The sequence below is a fragment of the Sinohyriopsis cumingii genome, chromosome 18, assembly GCF_028554795.1.
Source record: "Sinohyriopsis cumingii isolate HCF-2022 chromosome 18, ASM2855479v2, whole genome shotgun sequence".
NCBI classification, from domain to species: Eukaryota; Metazoa; Mollusca; class Bivalvia; order Unionida; family Unionidae; genus Sinohyriopsis; species Sinohyriopsis cumingii.
In genome coordinates this window covers 78,509,122-78,522,102 of record NC_142978.1, presented here as the reverse complement: position 1 = coordinate 78,522,102, position 12,981 = coordinate 78,509,122, and the positions used below count along the sequence as shown (strand labels likewise).

The following is a 12,981-nucleotide window of genomic DNA, read 5'->3' as shown; positions in this document are numbered from 1 at the left end:
GATAATGTATTTGCATTATAAGCTAATAGCTAACCAAAATTAATTTCATTGAGTCTGATTTGATGGTAAACAGAAACAAAGGACTATAATATCACAAAGTCTGTGTCACCTAAATGCTGTATTTTTGTATTTGCAAAAATTGTCCAAAAAGAGATTGTGTACTATATGAATGTATGCACATCTGCTTGCATGTGTGTGTATTATTTTTTCCAACACTACATTTATTGTCCCTAGATTATGTACGATTATAAGGTGACTTCTGGATGGTTCCCTGGCCCCATGGTCAACCTATTATGGGAACAATAAAAATACAAAGAAATGATTCATTACTGTACTCATCCAGAAGCTTGATGATATAAGCATGTATCTCTGATGAAAATCAGATCCAAAACATGGCATTCAGAGTGGCAACAAACAAATGTTTATGAAAGGATGATGTCAGCCTGACACAGCACCATACCACAAGATACCTTGGCATTTGGACCAAGTTAGCTAAAAATGCTTCCCAAGATAAGGATGTAATTAATACTGTACATTCCCTAATTAACACTCCCAGTACATCTTGGGCTCTTTCTACCACTGGGGCCCCGAGTGGCCGAGTGGTCTAAAGCGCTCACCGTTATGGATCACTGCCATCTCACCTCTGTCTGCGTGAGTTCGAGTCTCAGCCTCGGCTAATGTTGGTACGTGAGAAAGCTTGCCAGTAGCTTATCGTGGGTCGGTGGTTCTTCCCGGGGTTTTCCAGGGTTCTTCCTCCACCAATTATACTGGCCTCCATGTATAGCCTATCTTGTGCTGAAAAATGGCGTTAAACCCTACAACAACTACAACTTTCTACCACTGAATTCAGTTACTGTAAATATCCACACAGTTAAAATAATCAGTCAATCAACACATTTTCCAACTCAGCTGCATTAGTAGGACTGGTACATCTTTGAACATACTGCCCAGATATTGCATCACCTTGAACACCTGTGCCTATGACTTCAGTAATTATACATTGACTTCAGTAATTATACATTGACTTCAGTAATTATACATTGACTTCAGTAATTATACATTGATAAATACATTGTATCAGAATGATCAACTGAGACTGCTCCAGCATTCTGTTATAATCATGGATCTAAAGCTGATGGGTATTGAAATTCACAGGTCTTGTACAGCATCTTTTTCATTTTTTGTTCTTAAAAACCAGGAGGTGGTGTTAATTAGAATGGGGATGCAAATTAGGCATAATGAAACTCATTAAGGATCATTATATAAACCTATTTCTCAAAAAGGTGGAATGAAACTGGATAAGGTCTCAAGATCTACATTGGTATGACATCCAACCCAAGATGCAGTATCATCTCATTAATAATGTAGTTCACACTAATTATACAGCCAGTCTAAGACAATGACGATAAATGCTTAGGTACCAAGGTGATCAAAATCTTGTCAGAAATATAGCTGAAGAATGGCAACAAGCTCAGCTAATCAGATGCAAATACATATCAATAATATGCAAGAATCTTGCACAATTATATTTAACTGACAGCTTGATATTGGTCTTTATACCAAGTTTGATCAAAATCCTATAATAAATACAGATCTGATGGAAGATCACCCTGTTTATATGCATGGATCTTGCTCATTACTGAACTTGTTCAAGCTCTTGATGATCAAATCCATGCTTCTGATGATATCAAAACCGAATTAACAATATGACTTCCAGAGTGGTAACAAGCACAGCTATTTAGATGCAAGATCCATCAAGTATGGCCTGTTGAGCTAACAATAACTAAAGTATGGCCTGTTGAGCTAACAATAATTGAAGTATGGTCTGTTGAGTTAACAATAACTCAAGTATGGTCTGTTGAGCTAACAATAACTCAAGTATGGTCTGCTGAGCTAACACTAACTCAAGTATGGTCTGCTGAGCTAACAATACTCAAGTATGGCCTGTTGAGCTAACAATAAATCAAGTATGGCCTGTTGAGCTAACAATAACTCAAGTATGGCCTGTTGAGCTTGTTGTTGTTGTTGTTGTGGGGTTTAATGCCATTTTTCAGCACAAGATAGGCTATACATGGCGGCCAGTATTAATGGTGGAGGAAGAACCCGAAAAACCCCGGAAAGAACCACCAACCCACGAGAAGCTACTGGCAAGCTTTCTCACATGCCCACATTGGCTGAGGCCTGTTGAGCTAACAATAACTCAAGTATGGCCTGTTGAGCTAACAATTCAAGTATGGCCTGTTGGGCTAACAATAACTAAAGTATGGCCTGTTGGGTTAACAATAATGCTTCCCTGCATCTTCTTAAGATCTTATTATCAATTTGAATGTTTAAACTTATTTAGTCACAAGCATCTAGAAAACACTTAAACACTTTTTCCTGTTATTGTTTCTGTATGTTTTAGAGTTTGAGATACTTCATGTACATCATCTGTGTCAGTCCTGTGTTTAATTACCTCTAGCAGGCTAGGGTCATTCCTGTACAAATACAATGCCTCTTTAATGCTGCCAACAAACAGACAATTTTATGTCCAGGGAGATCTTAGTTCTGCCAGCAAGTAAATGATTTCAGATCCAGCAAGATATTAATTTCTCTGTAGAAATTTACACCATCAAGCTCTCTTCTGCAGGCACATAAAATGAGATGCCAAAGGACATTCAGTCTTACATAACTATAAAACTTATGAGAAGCTTCTTAATTACACATCCCTTTCCATCTACCATATATACTCATGTACAAGTCCAGTCCAACTGCAAAAAACAAAGACCCTGATTGGCTTTTGTATGATGGTCTCTTGTTATATTGTTTTCCTGATAATCTCCTAACAAACTGCCTAAACCCAGCTCTGACAGTGCATCATGTGATGACAGATCTGGGGCCAGTCTCTTATAGATGAGTATAAACAGTACTTTGCTTACAACCAGCTTAGATAAAACTGATTAATTCTCCGTCAGTATTGAGCCATTTACATGTAGCATTTTTCTGCAAGGAGATCTGTAAATCTAGTGAGTTGTCTCTTTTAGCAACAAGGACCCAGACCTGCCACTGCATACAGTACTGTGCTGGCAGATCTGGGTCTATGCTGCAGGGTCTACTCTAGGATGCACAATTGCAAGATTCACAACAATTCCTATTTAAAAAAATTGCTTAAATGAATCAACCAAATATATGGTACACTCAAATCATGATTAATAAAAGCAAGCCTATCTCAGACAGATGTCACTTTGTTCATCCCAGCTTGCTTGGAACCATGAAAATCTGACGTATAAACTACTATTCCTCCACATGCAAGAAAATGTCACTAAGTAGCTAGTAGTTGTGAACCAGGATAAAGTATTGGGTTATCCTCACATGAGCATGCTGGTTATGCCTGACTGGAATATAGTTTCATTGCTGCATTCATTTTTCTGCTACATGTATGTAACATGACATGAACCAGAATCAGCTTAAAGTTCTACACATGAGCATGGCAGATGACAGTTTCAGTTTCCATTAATGTAAGCAAAATACAAGTTATGTGACTAAAGAAAAAATTATGTTTTTTAAAGCCTTTATCGCAGGATTTATTTAGTGATAAGCCAATAATATAAAAAATGCATAGAGACATAGAAGCAAGAGTTCTTCCAAAACCGAGCAAATCAAACTCAGACACCCCACCCCCACTACCTAAAATGACCTTGTAATTGTTGATGATGACTATGAATTTTGACGACAGTGTTTGTCCCAATTAGTGACAATTACTGTTAGTGACAATTACTGTTAGCAATGATATGATCTAAATGTATGTCTTTACAATGAGCAATATGAAAGTTGAAATTTGAGAGGTGAATCAAAAGGTCAAATGGACTTGACCTGGTATTGATACCAATCAAGTCTACTTACTGATGAGATCATGATTTTAATCAGGCTGGAGATTCCAAATTTTATTGAATACAATCACTTAATTTAGTCCCATATTCATAATATTCCTTAAATGTACATTTCCATGCCAATATTACATAATGGTGACTCAACTGATCTACTGGTATTACTCATACAATCTCAATACAGGTAAAACACGATTCCGCTTATAATGTGATGGTAGCATGGCTCCCATTTTTTAAAATTTAGGGTGACATCTCATTTTAACATCCTAAATACATGCTCTCGGACAAGCCAATTATTCGTATCCCTTGCAGAGTTTTAATCCCAGTACTGTGTTTAACATTGCCTTAACTACACTATGCACTGTTTCCACATATTGGCATGTACACAATTCAAAACTGAAGTATATCTGATGTCTTATGAAACCTGATGAACAAAATAAATGATATATGATAAAGAGATGACAGTGAAATTTCAATGCACAATTTCTCTGGAGAAGTTTTTGGAAAAAATTTGTAACGTGATCCCGCTTATATCGCGATGTTATTCTTTGGCCCCAAGCATCGTGTTATAATGGGTTTTACCTATACCAGTGGTGTAATAGTTTATCACTATATATATCAGTATATGCAGGTACACTATGATATAGCAATTCGTATCAGTAAAACTCTTCCTTATTGATAATTTAACCATAACTGTCTATCAATTACACTGGTCATGAAACTACACGTATTTTGTTTACTGAAAATATTTCTTTTTGTTCACTGCTACAGAATGTATACCCAACATTTATTTGAATCCTTCAGTGGTTTCAGTAGTGCAAAAAGCAATTTATGTCTTTGTTTAGTGAAACTATCTAAACTGAGAATGGCTGATGACAGTTTGAACTTTTTTCAGCATCTAACTACTGTACTGCATTGACAACTAAACTAATTTATAACTATCACACAGTGTTGTTAGTTTACAAATGAAAGTGAGCTTGTCATGTGATCAACTGGTTTTTAGTCTAATACCCTTTCAAATACATTTCATAACCTAAGAAACAAGAGAAGCCAAGATGGCTAACATACCATTTTACTTTGTGGCATTGGATGTCATACTTCTCAACAATTAGTTTTTATCATCATGATAATTATTGATGGCAATAGTAACCAGTAATCAGCAGTGACAAAACCTGACATCTAATGAACACAGAGCAATAAGGATAATTAGATTACCTGTCTCTTTGCATGGATTAAAGTTATTATTTTATCGGCATGTAAAAACAAATTTCATTGTGTTAAGAAATCAGTGAGATCTCCACTTCAAAACCCATTAAGTGTCCTCTTGAGAGGAGAAAATTTAAAGTTTTTTCCACCAGGTTTACAGAGTAAAAAGCAAGGTGTCAATGCTAATAGTAAAGAAATTAAGGAACATTTGTAAAAGTAGACACTACTGATAATGTAGAAAAATCTAACTCAGGTAAAGGTAGACATTAATGATAATGTAGAAAAATCTAACCCAGGTAATGGCAGACACTATCGATAATGTGGAAAAGTCTAATCCAGGTAAAGGTAGATACTATTGATAATGTGGAAAAGTCTAATCCAGGTAAAGGTAGACACTAATGATAATGTAGAAAAATCTAATCCAGGTAAAGGCAGACACTAATGATAATGTAGAAAAATCTAATCCAGGTAAAGGTAGACATTAATGATAATGTAGAAAAATCTAACCCAGCTAAAGGCAGACACTATTGATAATGTGGAAAAGTCTAATCCAGGTAAAGGTAGACACTACTGATAATGTAATAAAATCTAATCCAGGTAAAGGCAGACACTAATGATAATGTGGAAAAGTCTATTCCAGATGAGTCAGCATCACAAGACTATAATATAATTTTGCTTAAGTTAAACATGATTTAAGTATGTGTCAATGTGGTCATAAAATTAAATTGTTTTAAAATTTCATACTAAAACAGTTCAACCAAAGCCTATTCAATCGTTAATGTTGAATGCTCTGCACCTTAAATGTCATAAAAATGCTTCCCGATGAAAATGTTTGATTGCTATGGACTTGAACAATGGCAGCATGATACTAAACTGGGTTGAGAAAAGAGGACTTCAAGTCATATCAAATAAAAGCATTTTATGAATTTGTTTTCAACATATGCTGCTTTGCTTGTGACTTCACATCGCATATCATCCAACCTGTCTTTTTATTGAATCATTCTGATCTCGTCTAAAAATGTCTAATTTATTTTAACATTGATTTAACCATAACTATTTCTTGGGCCATGTAAATAATGACCTTCCAAAGGAATATGAATGTATGAGGTTCGAAACAAATTGAAAAATTGCCATTTACAGGTATGTGTAATCAAATTCTAACAAATGACAAACATTACTGAAACAGTCGGTTCTGAAGGCCTACATGACCTGTATATCATTAACTATAAGAGCGTTACATTGCCAAAACAAGAATGTGGGTCAAACATTCTGCTGACATAATTCTAATGATGCATAAGAAGCGAATAATATCTGCTTAATTTATGTCAATGCAAAGTTGTACATAACATTTTTATTGAAATCCAATAATAATGAAGGGAATTTTGATGTGGAAACAAAGCAGGTGGAACCATAGTGCAATTCAATGATGATAGAAATCAGATACTGAAAATGCAGACTCAGCCAAGATGTCATCAGCATAAATATAAAAATAACAAATTTATTTGAAATTCAATTTAAATTAAGGGAGTTATACTACATAAAGGTTTAGCTTGATTATTTTGGGTTTAATGCCATTTTTTCAGCATATGATAAGCTATACATGGCAGCCAATATATTTAATGCAGGAAGAACCAGGGAGAATGACCAACCCATGGGAAGCTACTGGCAAGCTTTCTCTAATACTCACATCGGTCAAGCAGAGACCTGAACTTAAATGGGCAGAGGTGAGATGTCTCAATGATATATTGCCCAGTTCAATAAGAGTTGTTACCTCCCCTGATTTATTACCTCCCCTAGCATGTTCTTCATAAATAAAGATAAAATTGACCTGTTCACAAAATTTTGGGGAGCAAAAATGGCAGATGCAAAACATAATGTATCTAAGAGAGAAATCGCTACAGTTCGTAGTTCTTACAGATGTTGTGTATGCAGCAATTACAGAGGGAAATGTGTTAACAACAGAATAATTGCATTGCATCGGTTTCTAAATATTCAGATATTACAAGCAATGAAATGTGTATATTTTATACAGGGCAACCAAATGTAGACACATTCAATCTATTATTCAACGAATTAGACACTGAGATAAGAACTCACCGTAGCGGCAATGGCAAAAATCAAGGACGGCCAAGATCATTAAGATTAGTTGATGAATTATTTCTTGTGTTGATGCAACTAAGACTTGGATTACTGCTGGAAGACTTAGCCAGAAGATTTCATGTGTCCAAATCTACTGCTAGCAACATTACAAGTCGATGGATTTCTTATCTTTCTATAAAACTATCAAGCCTAACACATTGGCCAATGCAGTCTACAGTATTGTCAACAATGACAAGGAAATTCAGATATAAATATCTGAACTGCAGAGTTATTATTGATTGTACAGAATTTTATACCAAAACGCCACAGTCATTAGGTAATAAATCGTTAATGTATTCACATTACAAGTCGCATATGACATGGAAGGCATTGCTGGGAATCAGTCCATCAGGAATGTGTCCGACTTATGGTCAGGAAGCATCAGTGATAAACAATTAGTTACTAAATCAGGACTTCTGGACTTGTGCCAGTTTGGTGATGCTATTATGGCTGATAAGGGCTTTCTGATATCTGACCTTACAAGTCCAAGGGGCATTCATCTTTTAATTCCACCATTAAAAAATAAAAGATTTAACCGCCGTCAAGTTGAGAAAACAAGGAGAATTGCCAATCTCAGGACTGATGTGGAAAGGGCAATAGAAAGAGTAAAAAACTTTTGTATTCTTCAAGGAATTATGCCAATTACTCTTTCACAACAAGCTTAAAAATTTTTCAAAATATGTGTTCGACTGTCAAATCTTCTACCACCACTAGTCAGTGATGGTGATGAGAACTGAACTTTACTGATGAGAAATATTATTATAGTATTATGTGGTTATTTTTCAAATGATTGCCACATTTTGGTGCTTTTACTTCCACGCTTATAACAATGACTTTATTCAGTACACTTTGTAGCTTCCATATTTTGAAGGACACTTATGCATCAGGTTGTTCTATGCAACTTATCACATAAGTCATTGTTTTATAATACAATGAGTATTAAAAAGTGTAAATACATGTTGATAATATATTTCAGGTTAATAAATATATTCTTGGTCAGAATATATTGTTTTCTTTCTTTCTATTTCGTTCATTTACTTAACTATTTGTGTGGATGGACAAGTTGGGTTTTTGGCCTATTGATAGTATGTCAGAAACTGACAACTGGTTATGTCTAAAGATTGCTGTAAATGAAACAGATGGTTGTACAACTTGGGTTTTAAGGCCAATGGACAGTATTTCAGCCATTTATAGCTGGTTAGCTTAAATCTGAGACAAATTTATGTCACAACAGGATTTGAACTCTGACCTTCCAATCCAAAGGCAAGGACCTAAACCACTAGGCCACCATATCTCACAAACTCAATGTACAGTATATGAGATTGATGGGGGATTATGGCAGTTGACAGTCAATCTCATCTAGCAAAACTTGTCAACTGGAACTGGAAACAAGGATCTTCTGATCCAAAAGCAATTACCTTAACCACTGGTCAACAATTGCCCAAAATAAATAACATTCAAAACATACATAACCTTTTTCTTCTTCAGCAAATTAAACCTGCAAACATGTACAAAAAAAATAAGCATGGAAAATATTGATATTCAGATAAATACATATCCATACTAGAATATTACATTTTAAGTGAAACTGAAAGCATATGGCATTCCGAGAGGCATACAAAATATTTCTGCATGACATTTCTTGTCATTCTCATTGTCATCTATTTGTATTTCATGTAGCATACGCGTGCCTAAATTGACAAGTCCTTGAGCACGCTTGATCAATTCATATTTATTCCCTGACATAAGTGCACCTCTATATCTTAAATAGACCTTCAATTCATGAACTGATAGCTTGCCAAAAAAGCATGGGTTAGAGATTCCTTTGTTAGACGTCATTTCATCTGATTTTTTGCTCACCGGAAGTAGATTTAACAAATAACAATAATTTGCGCAAGGGAGGTAACAACCCTTCTTAAACAGGACTATAAAGGTGAGTGCCTTTGACCACTCTAATGAATAGAAAGGAAAGTGGGTCATTTAAACAATCAATCAAAGGCCGTCTTATTGGTATCAAGCTGCCTGCTAAATCTGGTTCAAATTCAATTGACTGAGTTAACAACTCTGCTAAAGGCTGATGTAGAATGCTCATAATTATATTCAGTTAGGGCCATAAATATCAAGTTTGGCTGAAATGTGTTATAAATAAAGCTGGGTACGTTTTGTGCAAATTTATAAGTGGGTGTATCTGATAATCACTGATAATAACTCCACTAAATGATGATGCATTAAAAAATCAAAATCAAACTCACATCAGTATCAAGCAAAACATCAAATCTGGATGCAACACAATAATAATAATAAAGGTAGTTATTGTGCAGAAATGAAATTAGGTGAGACAGACAATAAGGGGGTATAACTCTGCTAAACACTAAACTCAAACAAGGTCTCAATATTATCATGATGCTTATTAAATCTGGTAGAAACACAAAATTATTGAGGGACTTATTGAGCAGAAACAGCGTATGTGAAAATAACTGCTAGAAAATGAAATAATATTGGCAATAGAGCTAATAAAAGGCCTCATTGATATCAAGCTGTGTTTTAATTTTGTTCAAGTGCAAGAATAATTAGTGTAATTATTTAATGGAAATGAAAGTGTGATGAAGTGACAATAAGGGGCTATAGCTCGAATGAACAATGATGCAGAATGTTTGTGATCAAACTCAACCAAAGTTTCATCAACTTGGAATTTAATTGAAGCTGAATAATAATTAAGTTATTGTGCGGAAAAGAGAGTGGGGAGGTCTGGCATTCAGGGGCCTTAACTGCACTAAACAATGATGCAGAAAGCTCAAACTCAGAAAAGGATCCATCAGTACCAAGTTGCATAATAAATCGGGTTGAAACGCAAAAATAATTAAGGGAGTTACTGCATATAAATGAACGGACATACTGGTTCAATTTAGTATCTCCCATTTCCAATTAAAAGTGAGGCAAAATTACATGAGCAGAATGTATATTCCGAAGGTGTAAGTGAGTCTACAAATCTAGCAACATTTCTTTCTCTTTAGTCCTTCTACCAAATTATCAACTGAACCATTTGAAAATTCTCTTGATAAATTATTTTGGATCATGGGAGTAAAGTACTTCTCAATTTTTAACTCCAAGGAGTCGTATCCATGTATGAAGATTTACGTTTTTTTTCTTCATGATTCATCAACATGAATTTGTATGACATGTGCTTGAAATAGTGGGGTAGGGGTGAGGGTCTGGATGGATATCAGTATATTACCTTTTATGGGGAGAAAAAAAATCACTGTCAGTTACAAAACTGAGCAACTCTGCCTCCAATCTGTCAACAGCTTGAGAAAATAACTTGCTCTGATTTGTAGCAAAATAACACCATATTTAATCCATTATATTATTTACAAAATAAAAATCTTGACATAAAATACAATATCTCAGCTCAAAAAAAATCACAGCCCCTCCAGCTTGAAAATTAAAATCATCAGCAGCTTTTAGTAGATGACTATGCTATATGTAGGTTAATGGTTGCATAAGTTGTGATCTAAACACCGTAAATAAATAAAGTAGGTTCAATAACCTTACACTGTACCTCACACCCTGTGAATGACATTGTCCTACCATTATAAAGCTTGTTGAGGAAATGTTGATACCAAAGGCTACAATTTACTTTGTATTATTGATATAACAGGCATGGATACATTCTGTAGGATGCCAACACACGGTCTAGATATTTATAAGACAGGGCCAGTAAATGTACCACATGCTGACTCAGCAAATAACATACTGACACAACAAATAATTACAGAAATTACATAAAATTGAAACAGAAAATAACTACTTTCCTGAAATTCCTAGGATGATCTAAAATTTCACAAAGGAGTACATGTCCTTTACACATTACCATATACTAGAAGAAACAAAAAGACATTTATGTTTTTTTAATTCAGATTTTTCCAAACATTTTTGATTTGACCTGACTATATTTATCTTTCACTATATCCCATTTGGCCACCATGCTGGCTTTTGTGATATGTGTCATTTTTCAGCACACAATAGGCTATACATGGCAGCCAGTATTAATGGTGGAGGAAGAACCCGGAAAAACCCCAGAAAGAACCACTGACCCACGAGAAGCTACTGGAAAGCTTTCTCACATACCTACATTAGCCGAATCCGAGACTTGAACCCATGCAGACAGATGTGAGATGGCAGTGATCCATAATTGAAAGCGCTTTAGACCACTCGGCCACTTGGGGCCCCTAAATGAACAGGTATAATATATGTTGAGTTTCAGCATGAGGTTCAGTGAATGCACCAAGTTTGGGAGATGGGGGTTGTATGGTGGGTGGAGTGGCTGTAGGGATGGGAGGAATGAATTTACCCTGTCTAATGCATAGCCAACTACAAACATCATAGTCTTGGCTCTGCTTTTGCCTGCTTTACCAGCAAAACTGGGTCGATGTTGTACACTCTAAATTATCAATACAATGAACAGAATTGACTCTGATCAACTGATATAATCTATGATGGTAGATCCAGGATTATTCTGTTTGATGTGCATTAAACACCAGCAAATTTGATAACAATAATTGCAAATTCATGACCAATGGTCCCTTGTATGGCTCTAAATATTTCATTTTCACAAATTTCCCACTCCACCACCCTCACCCCCACCCTATTTTTTCCAGCCATTGCTTTTGTTGTTGTTGTTGTAGGGTTTAACGCCATTTTTCAGCACATGATTGGCTATACATGGTGGCCAGTATTAATGGTGGAGGAAGAACATGGGAAAACCCCGGAAAGAACCACCAACCACGAGAAGCTACTGGCAAGCTTTCTCATATACCCACACTGGCTGAATCCGAGACTCGAACCCACGCAGACAGAGGTGAGATGGCAGTGATCCGTAATGGACAGCGCTTTAGACCACTTGGCCACTCGAGGACCCGCCACTGTTTTTAAGAAGATGAGTAAATTCTAATTTTCAAATAAGCAATTAAGTCCAAAATGAAACCTGTGATTAATTATTTGTTGTGCTAAAAACATTTTTTGGATAAATGTTCATTATTTTGTTTAATTTCAGACATAAATAGCAGAGTAGCATACATTTAAGTTAATTTATAACATCATATGATTTATTTAAGGGAAAAGCCACCACCCCCAACAAATAAATAGTGTTAAATACATTTTCATTTTTGTATATAATTTAGGAAATAAGTGTAACAAGTTCTGTGCTTTGTATTACAAGGCTATGGGTCTTAGAGTAACAGAAAAGGGTGAGAAGCAACAAGTAATTTATTTCCCCAGAATAAAAGGGATATTGTAAAATGAACTTATGGTATTGCAAATTCAATTCCAAAGAATCCTAGAATTACAATCCAAGTCCAAATGAGAAAAGTTCTAAATAAACTTTAGTGGTATTTCAGGTTTTAATGTGCCTGTAATGGTCAGTAGTCTCTAATGTATTAATGGTCTCAATTATAAGGATGTACCAACAGTCTTTGTAGAATCACATTAATAAAATCCAAGGTTTCCTTGTCTGAACTCACTACAACTCAGTTAATGTCTCTTTCCATAAATATTATTGAGTACTATGTATTTCCAGAGGACTGCTCCAGTGGCCTAAGCGGTACGAGTATCTGCATCAGATGTGGAAGAAGGTGGGTTCAAACCAATTACTTATAAAAATGGTACTAACAGCTGCCTCGCTTAGCAATCAGCATTAAGAAGTCAGTGTTGGGACTGGTTGATCTGGTGTCAGGATAATGTGACTGGATGGGACATGATGCTATATGTCTAG

At 35.4% G+C, this 12,981-nt stretch overlaps 1 protein-coding gene and 1 pseudogene across 3 annotated transcripts in view; one reads left to right on the top strand and one right to left on the bottom strand.

Moving 5' to 3' along the window:
• Nucleotides 1-12,981, bottom strand: part of LOC149777121 (mediator of RNA polymerase II transcription subunit 15-like) — a 169,177-nt gene that overhangs the window by 49,529 nt on the left and 106,667 nt on the right. The gene's annotated exons all lie outside the window — the stretch shown is intronic.
• LOC149777122 (uncharacterized) lies at nucleotides 5,391-7,948 on the top strand (annotated as a pseudogene).